The sequence below is a fragment of the Hylobates moloch genome, unplaced genomic scaffold, assembly GCF_009828535.3.
Source record: "Hylobates moloch isolate HMO894 unplaced genomic scaffold, HMol_V3 SCAFFOLD_15, whole genome shotgun sequence".
NCBI classification, from domain to species: Eukaryota; Metazoa; Chordata; class Mammalia; order Primates; family Hylobatidae; genus Hylobates; species Hylobates moloch.
The window spans coordinates 18,557,736-18,573,060 of NW_026652290.1; the positions used below are offsets into that span (position 1 = coordinate 18,557,736).

The 15,325-nt window shown below is 51.7% G+C and overlaps 1 long non-coding RNA gene across 1 annotated transcript; it reads right to left on the bottom strand.

Moving 5' to 3' along the window:
* Positions 1-8,676: 8,676 nt before the first annotated feature.
* On the bottom strand, positions 8,677-13,737 carry LOC116483831 (uncharacterized). Its single transcript, XR_004252370.1, has 2 exons — positions 13,630-13,737; positions 8,677-10,845 (listed from the first exon to the last, which is right to left on the bottom strand). It is a non-coding gene; the product is annotated as an uncharacterized LOC116483831 (long non-coding RNA).
* Between the last annotated feature and the right edge of the window lie 1,588 nt (positions 13,738-15,325).

Consider the following 15,325-nt stretch of genomic DNA (forward strand, 5'->3'; position numbering starts at 1 on the left):
GTTCCCTGTGCCTGGCTTCTGTCTGCCATAAGGGTGACCTTTTTGAGAGGTTTCTCCTTTGCATTATGCATTCCCACCACCACCTGCACACCATCCACACCCCTTCCCCCACTCTTGCAGTCCCTGCTTAACGTTGCGTTTTTTGGTAGATGCTAAGCTCCATGAGCTCAAAGACTACATCATCCTGCTCCCCTTCCCCTCCTCCTGTGCAGAGTGACAGTCCAATGCCATTGGATTGATCAGTGAGCAAATGACTCACAGGGTCCCCTTCCTCCCTGGAGCTCCCCTGACTGCCCCGCCAATCCTCAGTGGCCCCACTCTTCCCCGAGTGCCCGTCTGCCTAGCTCCTGTATCCGCAGTGAGCCCATGCCTGGTGATGCCTCACACCGTTAGTCATCCCTCACAGTGTGAATCCTATCTCTCAGGCCAGCTTGTGAAGGCCTCTGGGCAGGGCCATGTCTACACCTCTTTGTGTTGCCAGGGCCTGGCCTATAACTGGTATTCACTGAGCAGGAAAGATCAACAAGGCAAGTCATCACTTTGAGATCCTCTGTGTTGAGGAATTGAGGGTCCTTTATTGCATGCTCATCAAAGATCATTCAGGAACATCCTCAACTTCATCTTTCCTCACACTGCACGTGACTCTCCTCTAAGAAAGGCTGGAGATGGAGACAGAAGTGGGTTTGTGGGGCCTTGGGCTGATCCTGCCACTCAAACAAGCCCTCAGGACACACATACACACATATGCACACACACACATATATGCACACACACGCACACACACATGTGCACACACACATGCACACATACACGTGCACACACACACCTATGTACACACACACACGCACACGCTCAAAATCAGTGCCTCCCCACCACCCACAGATGACATCCAAGCACCTTGGCATAATTTATAAGCCTAGGACTCTGATCCTCACCATTCATTCATTCATTGATTCATTCAAAACCCAAAAGCCAAGCTGAGAGATACATCTGCATTTTCTCCTCTGAAGCACGTATTAATATATTATTCCCACCCCCTTCTTTCTCCTCAAAGAGGAACCAGATCAAAGAAGTTACCTGACTGGCCCAAGGTCATGCAGGTCCTAATTGGCAAAGCCAGGGCTTGAATCAGAGTTCATCTCACCCAGGCCTGCTCTTGCAGCTCCTGTGCTGGCCGGCCACATCTCCTCCCACCTTGCAGCCCCCAGCCCTGCACCCTCCAGCCCCATCATGCTGAAATAGCTAAAGTTCCCAGAAGCCACCGTTCCTCACACACATCCTGGCTTTTCACCAATGACACCGTCTGCCTGTGAGTGTTCCCGACTGCCCCGCCTGGCTCGTGCCATTTAGGATGCTCATTGGAGACACCTTCCCCAGGGCCATTACGGCCCTGTAAGCTGTGCCTCTGCAGCAGCCTGATGTATCAAGGGCTTCACTCTGTTGCACACTTGTCCCACTGCCAAGTGGCCCATCCATCTCCCCTGTGAGCCTGGGAGCTCCTTGAGGCAGAGGTTTCCTTCTTGCTCACTCTGACATCTCATGGCACATAGTATGTGCTCAAAAAGCATCTGCTGAATGAATGAATTGACCTTTGAGTGAAAGAATGAATGGTTGAAATGCATATTCTGCATTTTGGCTAAGAGCTGAGGGCATTTGCATGGGATGGGAGTCAAGGGCACCGAAATCTAGGGGCTAAGGTGGGGGGGATCCTTCTTGGGTAGGTAGGGATGGGGGAGCCAGTGCAAAAGGAAGGGAATGAGTTCTAGGATAGGGATGGGATCCTGCGGGGCCGTTTGGAGAGAAGGTTCTGATGCCAACATTGATCTTCTGAGAAGAGGCAGAGGAGGTGGTGGTGCAGTGAGGACAGCCACCTCGCCGCCTCCCACAGGCTGCTCAGTGAGCCTCCGGTTCCCATTCTTTCCCCCGTTTCCCTCTTCCCTTCTCATTCATCCTATTGACAATCTCACATGGGGCTTTTTTGGACCACGTGTTTTGTTCCCTGTCACCAGCCAAGCAGCCCTATTATATTAATTTATTGTCCTTTCCAGTAACTTGTTGCCTTCCTGTAAACTCTCCCTTTCCCTTGCTGGCTTTGACCATTGCCAAACCCTAGCTCCTGGCCTGCCCTCCTGCCTGCTATGCCCCTGGCCTGGCTAGAGTGAGCAAAGATCTCCTAGGACCCTCCTGGCGTTCGCCCCCTCGAGGGCTGTTTCTGGGGCCCTCCCTCTCCCTGTGTCAGTTCCCCATGGAGAGCCTGTCTTGGATATCACACAGCTGGGGACAAGACCCATGGTTCTCCGGGCTTCTTGCCTCAAAGGCCAGCTCTCGCTTACTCCTTGGTGCCCTGTGGAGGGGTGGGCAGAGACGAGCCTCATCATGCCCTAAAGGGAATGAGGCCCAAAGAAGTAGCCTGGCTGCCCAGGGCCACAAAGGCCTAGGAAGGTGGGTCTTGGACAGCCATCCACGGCCTCACCCGTGGGATGCACGTGATGGTTTTGCCTTTCCCAGGCAGCCCAAGTCCATGGGAATGATGTGCTCAGAGGGGAGATGGAACCCTTGCTCCTGCCTGAGACGTCTGCATGATTGAGGAGGGAGCACCCAGCGATGGCTCTGTTGCCTTTCCAAACCGCTTCATGCATTGCAGTGGAAGGAGCGTGGGCTTTGGAGATAGACAGCTTGGCATTCCAATCCCAGGGTCTACACTGACCATATGTGTAACCTGGATGAAGTCACTTCATGTCTTTGAGCATCAGTGTTCTCATCTGTGCAACGGAACAGTGGTGCTACCTGGGCTCAGGGATCACACACAGAGAGCACAGAGGTGCGCGGCCCTCATCACTGCAGACGGGGGTCCTGGGAAGGAGGCCCCCTGCTCCAGTCATGCTAGAGGGAAGAGGGCACCATAGCTGTGTGACTCTCACATCACTCTGTCTGGATGAGGATGTCCCAGCAGGAAAAAGAGGAATACAAGGAGCCCCTCATTCTCTGCCTGAGCCCAAGAATACTAAACATCCCATCCACCTTCATCCCCAGCCCACCAGGGGAAGGGCAGGAATTTTAGTTCTGGGAAAGAGGGGAGGCAACAGAAGAAGAACGGTGAATGGCTGGGGAGGGCGGGGGCCATGTTGGTCTCCTTCCCAGAAAGCTCCAGCCTCTGGGGAAGAGGTTGGAAAGGACCTATCAACACGTAAGCTATCAATCACACTGTGCCTCCCGCCAACATGCCAATCCTGCTGCCCGAGGGTCCCTGCTGCACAGAATGTCGTCAGTCACCATTAGCTGAGCTCAGGCCCAACTGCAGACCAGCTGTCATGACGCGATTCTGGGGCCAGGGAGGGCAAACGGAGGCCCAAGCGTGGAGAAGTAGCCACTAGGAATGAGAAGCGACAGGTCAGAGGGATGCGGGGGCAGGTAAGGGATGACCACAGAGCCTGGAGGTGGGAAAATCCCTTTCATTCGTTCCCTTGCTCAATGTCCACTGAGCTCCTATTCTGTGGAAGACACCAGATTAAGGACTGAAGGTACAGAAATGACCAAGATGTACCAGGTCCAGTAAGGCTCTCAGAAGTTTAGGGCTGTCGTGATGGACATGTGAGCATACAAGAGGGGGCTCACTTCTGCTGGGGCAGCATCTGGGAAACCTGCATAGAGAAAGGGGCTCCGCGCAGTGCCGGCCTGTTAATTGGGGGGTACAGGTGAGGGGGTGGTTCCATTTGCTGCTATAACAAAGTACCGCGACTGGGTGGCTTCAAACAACAGAAATTTCTTGTCGCGCAGTTCTGAAGGCCAGTAGGCTGAAATCAAAGTGCCAGCAAGGCCACGCTCCCTCTGCAGTCTGTAAGGGAAGTCCCATCCTTGCCTCTTCTGGTTTCTGGGGCTGCTAGCGATTCTGGCGTTCCCATGCCGGCAGCTACCTTGTCCCATCTCTACCTATCTTCACGTGGCCATCTTCTCCTTGTGTCTTTTTCATCAATTATGTGGGATTAGAGTCCCCTCTCATGACCTCATTTTAACTTGATTACATCTGCAAAGACCGCTTCTATAATAAATAAGATCACAATCACGGGTATCCAGGATTAGGACTTCAATGCAATTCAGCCTTTAATATGGGGCATAGCAGAAATCCATGAAGAGCTTTCAGCAGCACCAGCCCTCCTCTCATCAAGAAGGGAAGCTTGGTCTCTGTCGGGGAAAAGAGGCTCTCCTGGCATAACCAGACATCCTCAAAAAGGCCCAATTGCAGAGCCTAGACTTGGAAGGGGACAGCAGGTGACTGTGAAACCTTCATGCCCATTTAACAGATGGAAAAAATGAGGTCAAGAGCTATCAAGTGAGACAGAGTGACTTGGTATCAGAAAATCCAGCTCCAATTCTCCCTTGGTCTCTTCTGCGTCAGTTTTCCCATCTGCCAGCAAGAGAGGTTGGGCTAGATGAGTTCCACAGAAGCTTCCCACTAGAGAAGCTGAGAAGCTGTGGCAGCCACAGTTGGGACAGGGCCTGGCCTCCAGCCCAGGGCCTTCCCTGATGTCCAGCCTCAGCTGCCTCTTCCTCCCTCATCCCACCCGCAAGAGGAGCTGGGGACCAGAGACAGAGTCACAAACTCCATTTGAATGTGAACCTTGGCACCATGGAGATGCTCAGGGTGAGCCCAGTCTGCTCTCTCATTAGTATGAATTTCCTTGTGTTTCTGTCTCTCTCCTCTTCCCTGGTATCAGCTGCTGGCCCCAGGTTCCTCCAGAGAGGAGCTGGGGTGGGTGGGGTGGTGCTGATTAGATCTGGGGACATGACATTGAGCGAGAGAAGCAAGGGGAGCTGCTGACCTCCCTGGGTAGATAACCATCAGGAGGTGATAGCAGAGTCGAGATACCGTCACCTTCTCCTGCAGATGTTGGTTCAGCCACCTTTCCTGTACCACAGATGGGCTATGCATTTTCAAAGCAGAAGAGCAGAGGCGGCAGAGAACCCCAGCTGGTTCCCAGGCAAGGATAATGAATACAGTCCCTGGAACTTGGGGGCCTGCCGTCTGTCCCTCCCCACCACCAACTGCCCCCCTTCAGCAGACTCCTCTGCTTCCCCAAGCAGGTGGGCCAGGCTGTTGTCTGGGAATGCCACCTGCCACCAGGCACATGGGCAAAGGCAGCCAGGCCAGGATGAGGTGGCTGCAGCCTGGAGCAGGGGTCGGCACAGCATCTCTCCTCCCTGCCTTTAGGGCAGCCTATCCGCCCACCCTAGAGCTCCGCCAGAGCAAAGCCCTGCCTTCTCTCTCTGGGGCGCTCAGAGTTGCACACTCTGGGTTGGTCTTTGATGACACCGGGCTTGTGGAAGGAGCAAGAAAACAAACCTTTAATGTGGACCTGCAACACCATCCAGGCCACTTCCATTATGTAACCTTGGGAGTCGCTCAACTCTGCAAGCCTCAGTGCCCTCCTCTGTAAACTGAGGCCGTGAATAGTTCCAACTCCACGGCATTGCTGTGTGGTGCAAATAAGAAAATACACTTGACGCACCAGCACGAGGCCTGGCACCTGCCTGGTTCCTATGATCTCTGTATGCCAAGCCCTCAGCCAGGCAAAGTATCCCCGGGTTTTTCTCCAGTTCTATGGCATTGAATCCTAACAAAACCCAGCAAGGGAGGTGTCACAGGACTCCCTGGTGCGTGCCAGGAGACTGTGGCTCAGAAAACAGGTGTTGACTCTGTCTCGAGCAGTCTGTAAATGTGAAGTTGGGGCTCACCCCCGCCCCCTGACTCCCATCCACTAGCAAAGCCAAGGCCTTCTGTCATTGCAAATGGCCTGCAAACTTGAGAGTGATTGGAAAAGCATCCCCACCCTCCAGAACCCAGAGGAGACCCAGCACCTGAGCCCACACATGGGAGAAGCTCCTGAGTACAGGCAGGGCAAAGGCGGGAGGCAGGAAGGCAGGAGCCAGATGATGGCTTAGCGCAGGAAGGAGCACAGCACCTGGAGTTGCTTTTTAGTCTTCTTCCCAAGGACTGCATGGGGCTGGCAGGGAGAAGAGGGGAAGTAGGAGGCCACGTGACACCTGGCACCCCTTGTATGTTTTTTATTTTTTGTTTTTTTTGATGGTGGTAAGATTTGCATGACATAAAATTAGCCATTTTAAGACTGACTCATGCCTTAACCCTAGCACTTTGGGAGGCCGAGGTGGGTACATTGCTTGAGTCCAAGAGTTCGAGATCAGTCTGGGCAACATGTCAAAACCTCATCTCTACTAAAAATACAAAACATTAGCCAAGCATGGTGGCACACACCTGTGGTCCCAGCTACTCGGGAGGCTAAAGTGGGAGGATCACTTGAGCCTGGGAGTTCAAGGCTGCAGTGGGCTATGATGGCACCACCACACTCCAGCCTGGGCAGCAAAGCGAGACCCTGTCTCAAAAAAAAAAATCATTTTCAAGTGAACAATTCAGTGGCGCTTAGTACATTCACAATGATGTACAACCACCACTGAGTTCCAGAATACTTTCATCACCCCAGAAGGAAGCCTGTACCCACTAACAGTCACTCATTCCCCTTTCTCCCAACCACCTGTCAATCACAAATCTGAGTCCCATCTCTATGGATCTACCTACTCTGGATATCTCATATAAATGGCATCATACAATAGTTGACCTCTTATTTAGTTTGATGGCAAGAGGGGGAAGGAGCTGCTGCTGGAGCCCCTCCAGGCCCTGCCTGAAGCTTCTGCTTCTGGGGAAGTTTCTAGATGCTCAGAGGGAGCAGCCCAGTCTGCCCTAGACCTTTGTTTACCTCCCTCCATGGGGCTCTGCTGTGTAGTGGACTGAGCACCCGTGGTGCTGGGCTTTGGTCTCAGCTCAGCAGCTGATACAGAGTCCCCAGGGGAGCTGCTGCACCTCTCTGGGCCCCAGGGGTCTCGTCTGTGAAGCGAGTGGTTGAACTTTTGGGTCTCTGTTGCTGCTTTTGCCCCCCCACCCCCACCCCCAATAAGTTCTGAGGAGAGACGGGGCTCCCTGTGGTAGAGACAAAGGGCCACTGCTGATTGGAGGGGAGGAGGTCCAGAAGCTCCTTCTAAAATGGAAAGAAAGAGAGAGGAAGTGGCCTTGATCTTGGTCCAGCAAGGCGCAGTGGGCCACCAGACCTCATGAGTTCTCTGCCAACCACGGGAGCCAGTAAAAGGGATAAAGAAGGTGACCGGGGCAGGAGCAGAGCCCAGCATCCAGGGGTGCACAAGGGCCTGCTTCCCTCCAGATTGGGTGCAGCCCCAGATGGGTGACACCAGGATACCAGGGTGGCCGTGGGCCCCGGGGGTGACTGGGGAGGAGGCCGCGTGTGTGTGGTATGTGCTGGCCGGCAGGCATGTGCAGGCTTCTGTGTATAATCTGGCTTGTAAATTGCTCGGGGACTGTAACTGCGGAAAGGGCCATAGAGCCGCATGGTGTTATTATTTATGATAAAGCACAGAGGTGCCTGCCAGGGACTAGAATGGGCTGAGCACTGCGCACAGGATGGACGGCAAATTGAACTCCAATTTTCTGCTCGGGAGTCTTTGTTACACGCCACAAAGCGCTGGTACACCGGGGTCACCAGCCTGACGAACGTGTGTTCTTCAGCGGTGGCTCCATCTCTCAGCCTCCGTGCGGAGAGCGACTCATGCTTTGTTTTTTCTGCCCTGCAGGGCCCAGCCTCGGAATCTGTTCCTGGGTTCCAAATACAGCCTGGACGGAGGGGAGGTCAGAGGCCTTGCATGGAGGCAGGCGGCTATGGGTTCAAAACCCGGCTCTGCCACTGACACACATGTGACTGGGTACCTCTCTCCTCTGAGCTTCAGATGAGAGAAATAAAAGGGAAGTCCTCTAGCCCTCCCCTAAGGAGGCTGGGAGGATTAAATGGGTAAACATGAGTTGCTCGGCGTGGAGTAGGCCTTTAACAAATACCCACCTTTCTTTCTTGCCCCTGGGCTGAGCAGCCTCACCCTGAAGCCAGGAAATTGAGGAGAAGCCCCTGAAATTGGGCAGACAGGCCCCGCCTGGGGGTGGTGAGGTCAAGCCCCTAAGGACACCTGCTGTCCAGCTCAGCCCTCTTTATTCAATATTGGGAAACCAATGCTGGGGTTAATTCAGAGCCACCGCCCCTAATTCCCATCTTTCCCCCACTTCCATCTCTCCCTCCTTTTAGGTAATGGCCCTTCTCCAAGGGTGGGCAAGAGGAGGAACAGGGGCTGCCCCTGGGAAGCATGCCAGCCAGAGCTCTGGGGTGCTGGTCCCTTCCTTACGGCACAGCCTTCTGTGCCCTGCATTTGGTGGCATCATCGTTGACAAGGAGGTAGACACCAGAGACCCCCAGACTGTGGGTTCTTGGAAGCATCCCTGGTCCTATGAGTCGTTGCTCTGGGCTCCTGCAGACCTGTGGGAAGCCAGTGTCCCTTTGTCACCAGAGTCCCCAGGCTTAGGGGATGGGCAAAAGAGTGGTACCTGCATGGTGGAGAAAGTCACCCGTGAGAAGAGTGACAGAGGTGAGGCAGAGCCAAGTCTCATGAAGCCACCCAGGCCAGCCAGGCCATTGATCAATTTCTAGGAGGTCTCAAGTCTCAGCTGTAAAACTGGATAATTGCTCCAAGCATGCTGTCCTGCCTTGGGGTCACTGAGGGGAAGAGGACTGTGGTCCACGTAACACCATCGGGGCTTCTTGGGAGGAATTCCAGGAGTTAGTGAACATTGTATTATCGCCGCTTTTATAGCTCAAATGAATCTGAATACACTAAAGTGATACTAGCACCGTTAGGCCAAAACATTCTAATCAATGGTATAAGTTTAATCTCTGAACCCTCTAAGGGAAATATAAGAAAGAGCTCCCTTCCCCTCTGTTAATTGCAAAATAAACCTATTGGAAATGAGAACCGTCTTTTTTCCATGCAAGGTTGGAGGTGCTTTGGCCCTGTTTACCTGTACGGTTCAAACAGGAGGCCCTGGCTATGAGATGGGCTTGCAGAGGTTACACCAAGCCAAGATGAGGAATAATAACAGCCTCCTTTTCAAGGGCTCTTTCTCTGTACCAGGCACTGGTCGAAGCACATACCCCTTTCCACAGGCCTATGAGGTAGGCACTACTATCCCTATTTTTCAGGAGAGGTGCAGCAGAGTTACAGAGTGATGCCCAGGGACACACAGCCTGTGAGTGGCAGAGTCCACTGGGTTTGAACCCAGGTGGTCCCATTACAGGGCCCAGTAAGGTCATCCCCCAGATGGCTACTCGGCTCTTATAATGTCAGGGCTAGTAGGGAACTTTGTGATCTCCAGTCTGGTCTGCTCCCAAGAGGGGAGGGACCCGCTGGTCCACAGCAAGTTTGCTTGCCCACTTTCTCATGGATCTGGGCTCTTCTGCAGGCCAGGCTGTTGCCAGGCTCTGGAGCTAGGGAGATGAGGGAGCCCCAGCACGCCCAGCAGTGGGGGATGTAGCATGGGAATCACCAAGCATGCTGGGAGGGAGGTGATCTCCGGAATCTGAGGAGGACATCTAGAGAAGAGTTACAGAGGATGTGGCATTTGAGATTTGAAAGGGTGCTGGACAGGAACTAACATGGATTGAACACCGACGTTTTCCTGGTAAAGAAGGAAAGAAAGGGCTCCCCAGGGAAGAGAGTGGCATGGTGCACGTGGTGTGTCTGGGAAGGACCAGCTACGTCCAGCGAGGCAGGGCTCGGACTTCCTTCCGGTTCTCTGCCGTGCTGCCTTCTGTGGAATGATGGACAAAGCTTCCTGCAGGCATTGCATGAGTTTCCTGGGCTGCCATGACAAAGTACTATAAACTGGGCGGCTTTAAACAACAGAAATCTATTCTCTCATGGTTCTGGAGGCCAGAAGTCTGAAATCAAGGTGACAGGGGCATGCTCCTTCTGCAGGCTCAACGGGAGGCTCCGTCCTGCCCCCGTCCTAGGCCTGCCTGGTGGCTCCTGGCAGTCCTTGGCGTTCCCTGGCCGGTAGATGCATCGCTTCAGTCCCTGCCTCTGTCTTTACTTGGCTCTTGTCTTCTCCTTGTGTGTCTCTTTTCCTGTGTTTCTTCTCCTCCTGCAAAGACACCAGTCACAGAAGGCCCATCCTACTCCAGCGTGACCTCATCTTAACAAACTACATCTCCAAAGACTCGATTTCCAAATCAGGTCACATTCTGAGGTTTTGGGAAGGACTTGAATTTAGGGGAGACGTATTCAACCCAATACAGGCATCACCTAGTCTTGTCCCAGAGATGACTTTATTAACATCCCTTGGCTTCCGTGTTGGGTCTTATTGTCATTCATTCGCCACATATTTCCCAAGCATTTTCTTTGTCCCAGGCTCTGTGCCCAGTGCCAGGGCTATAGAAAAACAGGAGGCATGGGCCCAGCTCTCCTGGCATCTGTGTGATGCGTTCTGCTTTTCTCTGTGACTTTTTTGGCTGGGCGTACCATGGGCTGAGCTCAAGGAGGGCTCGGTGGCAGGCCCAGGGCACACAACCCTCCTTCCCCAGACTGGCCCTGCCACCCCACTTATGATTCCCTGGGGCCATGTCAAGGCTCAGTTGCACTAGCTGCCCTGGTGGCCAGTGCCCCCCTAATCAGATTAGATGTGTATTCAAACAAATTGATGATCCGTTCCATTAGATGCTTTTCGAACACGCTTCTCTGAGCAAGAAATCCATTCGGGAACAGCTGCGGAGGCCACGGCATAATTGATGATTGCACCGTCCCAGGCCCCGGACAGCAGAAGGTGCCTGGCTCCTGAAGGTCACTGGTGAGGATTAGACGAAGGAGGGCGAGAGTCTTCTTTCCTGGCTAATGAAGCACTTGGCATGCAGGTGGCACCAGGGCCAGAGCTGGGCCAGGCATCTGCTAGGATACAGGGAGGGGCATAAATTAGCATCTCATTTGTGGGAGAAGGGAGGAGGAGGGAATCCGAGGGGAGGGGGCTAGGGTGCTCTGGGGCCCTGGCTGGTGAGGCAGGAGCAAGAGGCCTTGCCAGGCATGGGGCTGGGAGAGGGAAGGGACTCGCCAGGAGCCCTGGGCTCTGCAGCCTTTATCAGGCAGCTAGAGAGTCCCTGCCCCGCCTGCTGCGGTGTATGACGTGCAGACATTTCTTCTGGAGGGCAGGGGCTGAACAGGGCCACAGCAGCCTCCTCCTGGGCCCTCAGCACTCTGTCCAGTACCATCTCCCACCTGGGTTTGACCGAGGTTGTGGAACTAATCCATGCAGGCGTTTGCAACCCCTCCCCAGGCTCCAGCTGTCTCTACCAGTCCTGACCCTGCTCAAAACCTTATGAGCCTTCCCAGGCAGGACCCAATTTTTGAGCCAGCTTGGAATGGCCTTGAGGGGGCTGAATTTGGAAGCCTTAGATGTAAGACCTTCAAGAGACTGCGGGCTTCTTAGGGGAATGGTTCTGAGAAGCAGGAAACAAGTGGAATGATCATAACAGCCCCTGCCCCTCTTTCCCCGTCTCCTTCCTATGTGGTCACCCCCAATGGTTTGTGTGGCAGAAAGGGGCACCTCTGAGGCTTCAAGCACTGTGGCTCCAACCTCATACACATTAGCTCATTTGATCCTCCTGTAGCCTCTGGGGCAGGAGTTTCCATCTGTTTCACTGATGAGTCAGGTAAGGCCCAGGAGGTGAATTTGCATGAGGTCAAACTCTAGTTAGCATGGAAATGGGATGTAAACCCAATTTATCTTCTCCTACTGGGATCTTCAAGCCAGATTCTTGAAAAGGTGGTTCCTCGGGAGCAGGGCTGCAGGGTGGGGTCCCCCAGCTTAGCCCCTTCTTCCCAAGAAGCCCTAAGGCTCTGGCCTCTGCCTCATTTTACTCGGCCCCCACACCTGCATGCGTTCATCTTCTGTGCTGTTTGACCTCCATTTCCAGGCTTCTCTCCCTGCACTTTCTTAGCTCATCCACCTGAAATCCTCACCCCCTGAGTGGACCAGTCTCTTCTGGGATATTCTGCCTCTTTATCCTTCTAGCTAATTCCCAGGACTCATTCCCAGCTGGGCCGTCTGTTTCTCCCTCACCCCAGAATCTGGCTCAGGGGCCGCGACATCGCAGGCTGGAGTAGGAATGGTGCATGACCTCTGCTTGTGGAGTCGAAACCAGTTCCCCAAGAGAGGCCACCAACCTCCTTGAATGTCCCCCGTCCCTCTCACCACCCCTGGTGCTACAGGTTGGAGTATGAAGGGTGAGACAGCTTTGGGAAGTCTTATGCTAATAATAGAAAGATCCAGAGCTCTGGAACCTGCCAGATCTTGGTTTATGTCTATGTGGCAGAGTCCAATTACAGAACCTTTCTGAGCGTCGGTTTTCTCCTATTAAAATGGGGACAATGATAGTGGTTTCCTTGAGATGAACTCAGCCCTCTTAACTAAGATGATGGATGTAAAGTGCTTCGTGGATAAAAAGTTCCATGGTTAGTATGGAATAAAGGCAGCAGCAAGACTAGAAGTTTGGAGAGAAGTGAGGTTTGGTGACAGCAGCCCACCCTGAGCCCCTGCTCCCTCTGACCCCGGGTCCGTCCTGCTCAGGTCTGTGGCCCGCCAGGGGTAAGGAGCACAGTTTTCCACCCCTGGCACCCATTAGGAGGGCGTGGTAATCAATCCAGGACACGGTGGTGGGGCCAAGACTAGGAGATGGTGGGAGAAAAGTTTGCGAGTCTGGAAATCCTAGCTCCCACCCTGTTTCCAAGCATTCCAGGGAAGCTCGTGATGACTGAGCCCTTATTCCATGCCTGAGAAGAAGCCGCAAAAAGAGAGAGGTTTCTGCATGTTTCAGAGCTGGGTCCCTGCAGCTTGTTCTGGAGGGCAGATGGACATCATTTGGCCAATTAGGTGGCTGGCAGAAGCCATGACCTGCTTCCTCCACCCACCGACCCATCCCAGCAGAATGGCTCCATGGGAGGTGCGGTTCCCAGGGCTGGGCTGGCTGGGAAGTCAAATCCCCTGAACAGTGAGATGGACACAGCCTGGGGACTCCAGAGAAAGATGACATTATTTTGCAGAGAAGGGGAAAAGTTGAAGTTGAGATTGGCTTCTGTATGGGGCCATTTAGCCTGGAGCCTAGGGAGGACAATGGGGATATTTAGTGCGAGTATCAAGGGAAGATGGCAATCAGCGACCCCCTGACCTGTTACGGGAAATTACAAGGAAGCCCCAGGCTGAGGCCTTTTGCTGGCCTCTGAAGGCCGCTCTTCATTTAAGCAGCTCAGGGTCTGGTGGTCCGGGACCTCCGAGCCCTGTGACATGCCTAAATGACACACAGAGGGTCTGTCCTCTTCCCTGTCATCAATGGGATCACCCTGTGAACGGCCTACCTTGCACACTCACATACACGTATGCACATGTATACATATATCTGATCGTAGATAAGTAATTCATACCTGTGGTCCACAATATCAATGTCACACAAAGGTATAGAGTGAAAAGCTAGTCCCCCAACCCAAGTCCCCGGGCACCCAGATCTCCCTCAAGTGTCACTAGGATCCATTTTTCGTGGAGCCACTAGAAAAAGCCTGTGCCAATACAAGCAAATTGATTTTTATACTTGAAGAAGAAAAGCTTCTACGTAAACAGTAGCAGATTATCCACCCTATTCCATGCCTGAGCTTATCCACCCTATTCTTGTTTTTGTCACTTACCAGTAGTTCTCAAAGATCGCTCAGGCGCCGTCTGCTGCACAGAATTCTGTTGTTTGGAGGGACAATCGTTTCTTTAACCAGTGCCCTCTTGATAGGCATTCAGGCCATTTCCAAGCTTTTGCTGTTATAAGCTGAGCGGCTCTGAAGTGCTGTCATTTCACACATGCACAAGTGAGTCTGTGGAGGGTGAATTCCTTGAAGAGTTGGCGAATTGGAGGATGTGTGCATTTTTAGCTTTGATAGCATTGCCAAATTGCTCTCGTAGAGGGCGTACCAAGCTACAGTCCCGCAAAGCTGTCTGCGAGGGTGCCTGTTGCTCTACAAATTCACCAGCCCAGAATATCACACTTTTACATCTTGGCCAATGTGATAGGGGGAAAAATGGTATCTTATTGAATTTTAGTTTTCCTTTCTCTTATCATGAGGCTGAGCATCTTTGTGTGAGTTCCAGGGGCATTTGTAATTCTTTTCTGTGAACTTCATATCCTTTGCCCATTTTTCTATTGGTTTGTTAATCTTTTTCTTATTGATTTGTGGGAACATTTCTATATCAGGAAAATTAGCTCTTTGCCCACGATAAGAGTTGCAAATATCTTTCCCCAGTTTGTCATTTGTTGCTTCTTTTTGTTTATGAGGGTTTTTTCTTCCAGGCAGAATTTCTATGTAGTTGAAGGTATCAATCTGTTTTATGACCTTTTGGAGCTTGCATAGTACTTAGAAAGTACTTGGCGAGTACATTGCTTTGCCAAGACTGTATATTTTTAAATCTCTGATTTTTTTTCTCGGTCTTTTAGAATTTCATTTTTCATGTTTAAAACATTGATCCATCTAGCATTTATTTTGAGGTAAAAGTGCCAGAAAGAGATTCAACTTTATTTTTTTATCCCAAATGGGTTCCCTAGCTGTTTCAAAATCATTTATTGAATAATTGGTGTATTACCCACTGATTTGAAATTCTACTTTCATCATACATTAAATTTCCTCATATGTATTTGGGTCTATTTCTAGACTCCCAGACTGTTTCTTCATCAGTCTATTTTACAAGAAGGCACTGTTTTAATTATTGCAGCTTTGTAATGTAGTTAAACGTCTGTGCTAGTTTCCTCTGTTTACTATACTTTTTCAGAATTTGTTTGGCTATTCTTTCATGGTTGTTGTTTTTATGTGAACTTTAGAATCACTTTGTCTACTTAAAATTCCTTTGTATGTGTATGTGTGTGTGTGTGTGTATGTGTGTGTGTTTGAGGTGAAGAAAAGTTTAAGAGAATGACATCTTTATAACGTTGATTCTTTCTATCCACAATTCTCCTTCCTTCTCAATTATCTCCTTTTCCACAGAGAGGGTGGCTAACAGGGCTGTTGTGTACAGTTGCACAGGTTGTTTACTGCACCATCCTAGTACTAAGGCTGAGGGGAGCCACTGGCAGCTGCCAACAGGATATGAGCTCCTCTCTCTGGGCTAATCTGTCCATCTTTATATATGATCAATAGTGTTAATAGCCACCCCTCCTAACACGTGCCAGGCTGTGTTCTAAGCACTATATATTTATTAATGTATTTAATCTTCAAAGCAAACATATCTCCAATTTATAGCTAAGGAAAATGAGGTACAAAGAGGTTAAGTAACTTTCCCAAGGTCACTGATTTGTGTTACCCTCCTGAGCATTCACAGCACAGAAATCTGTCCCTGCACATA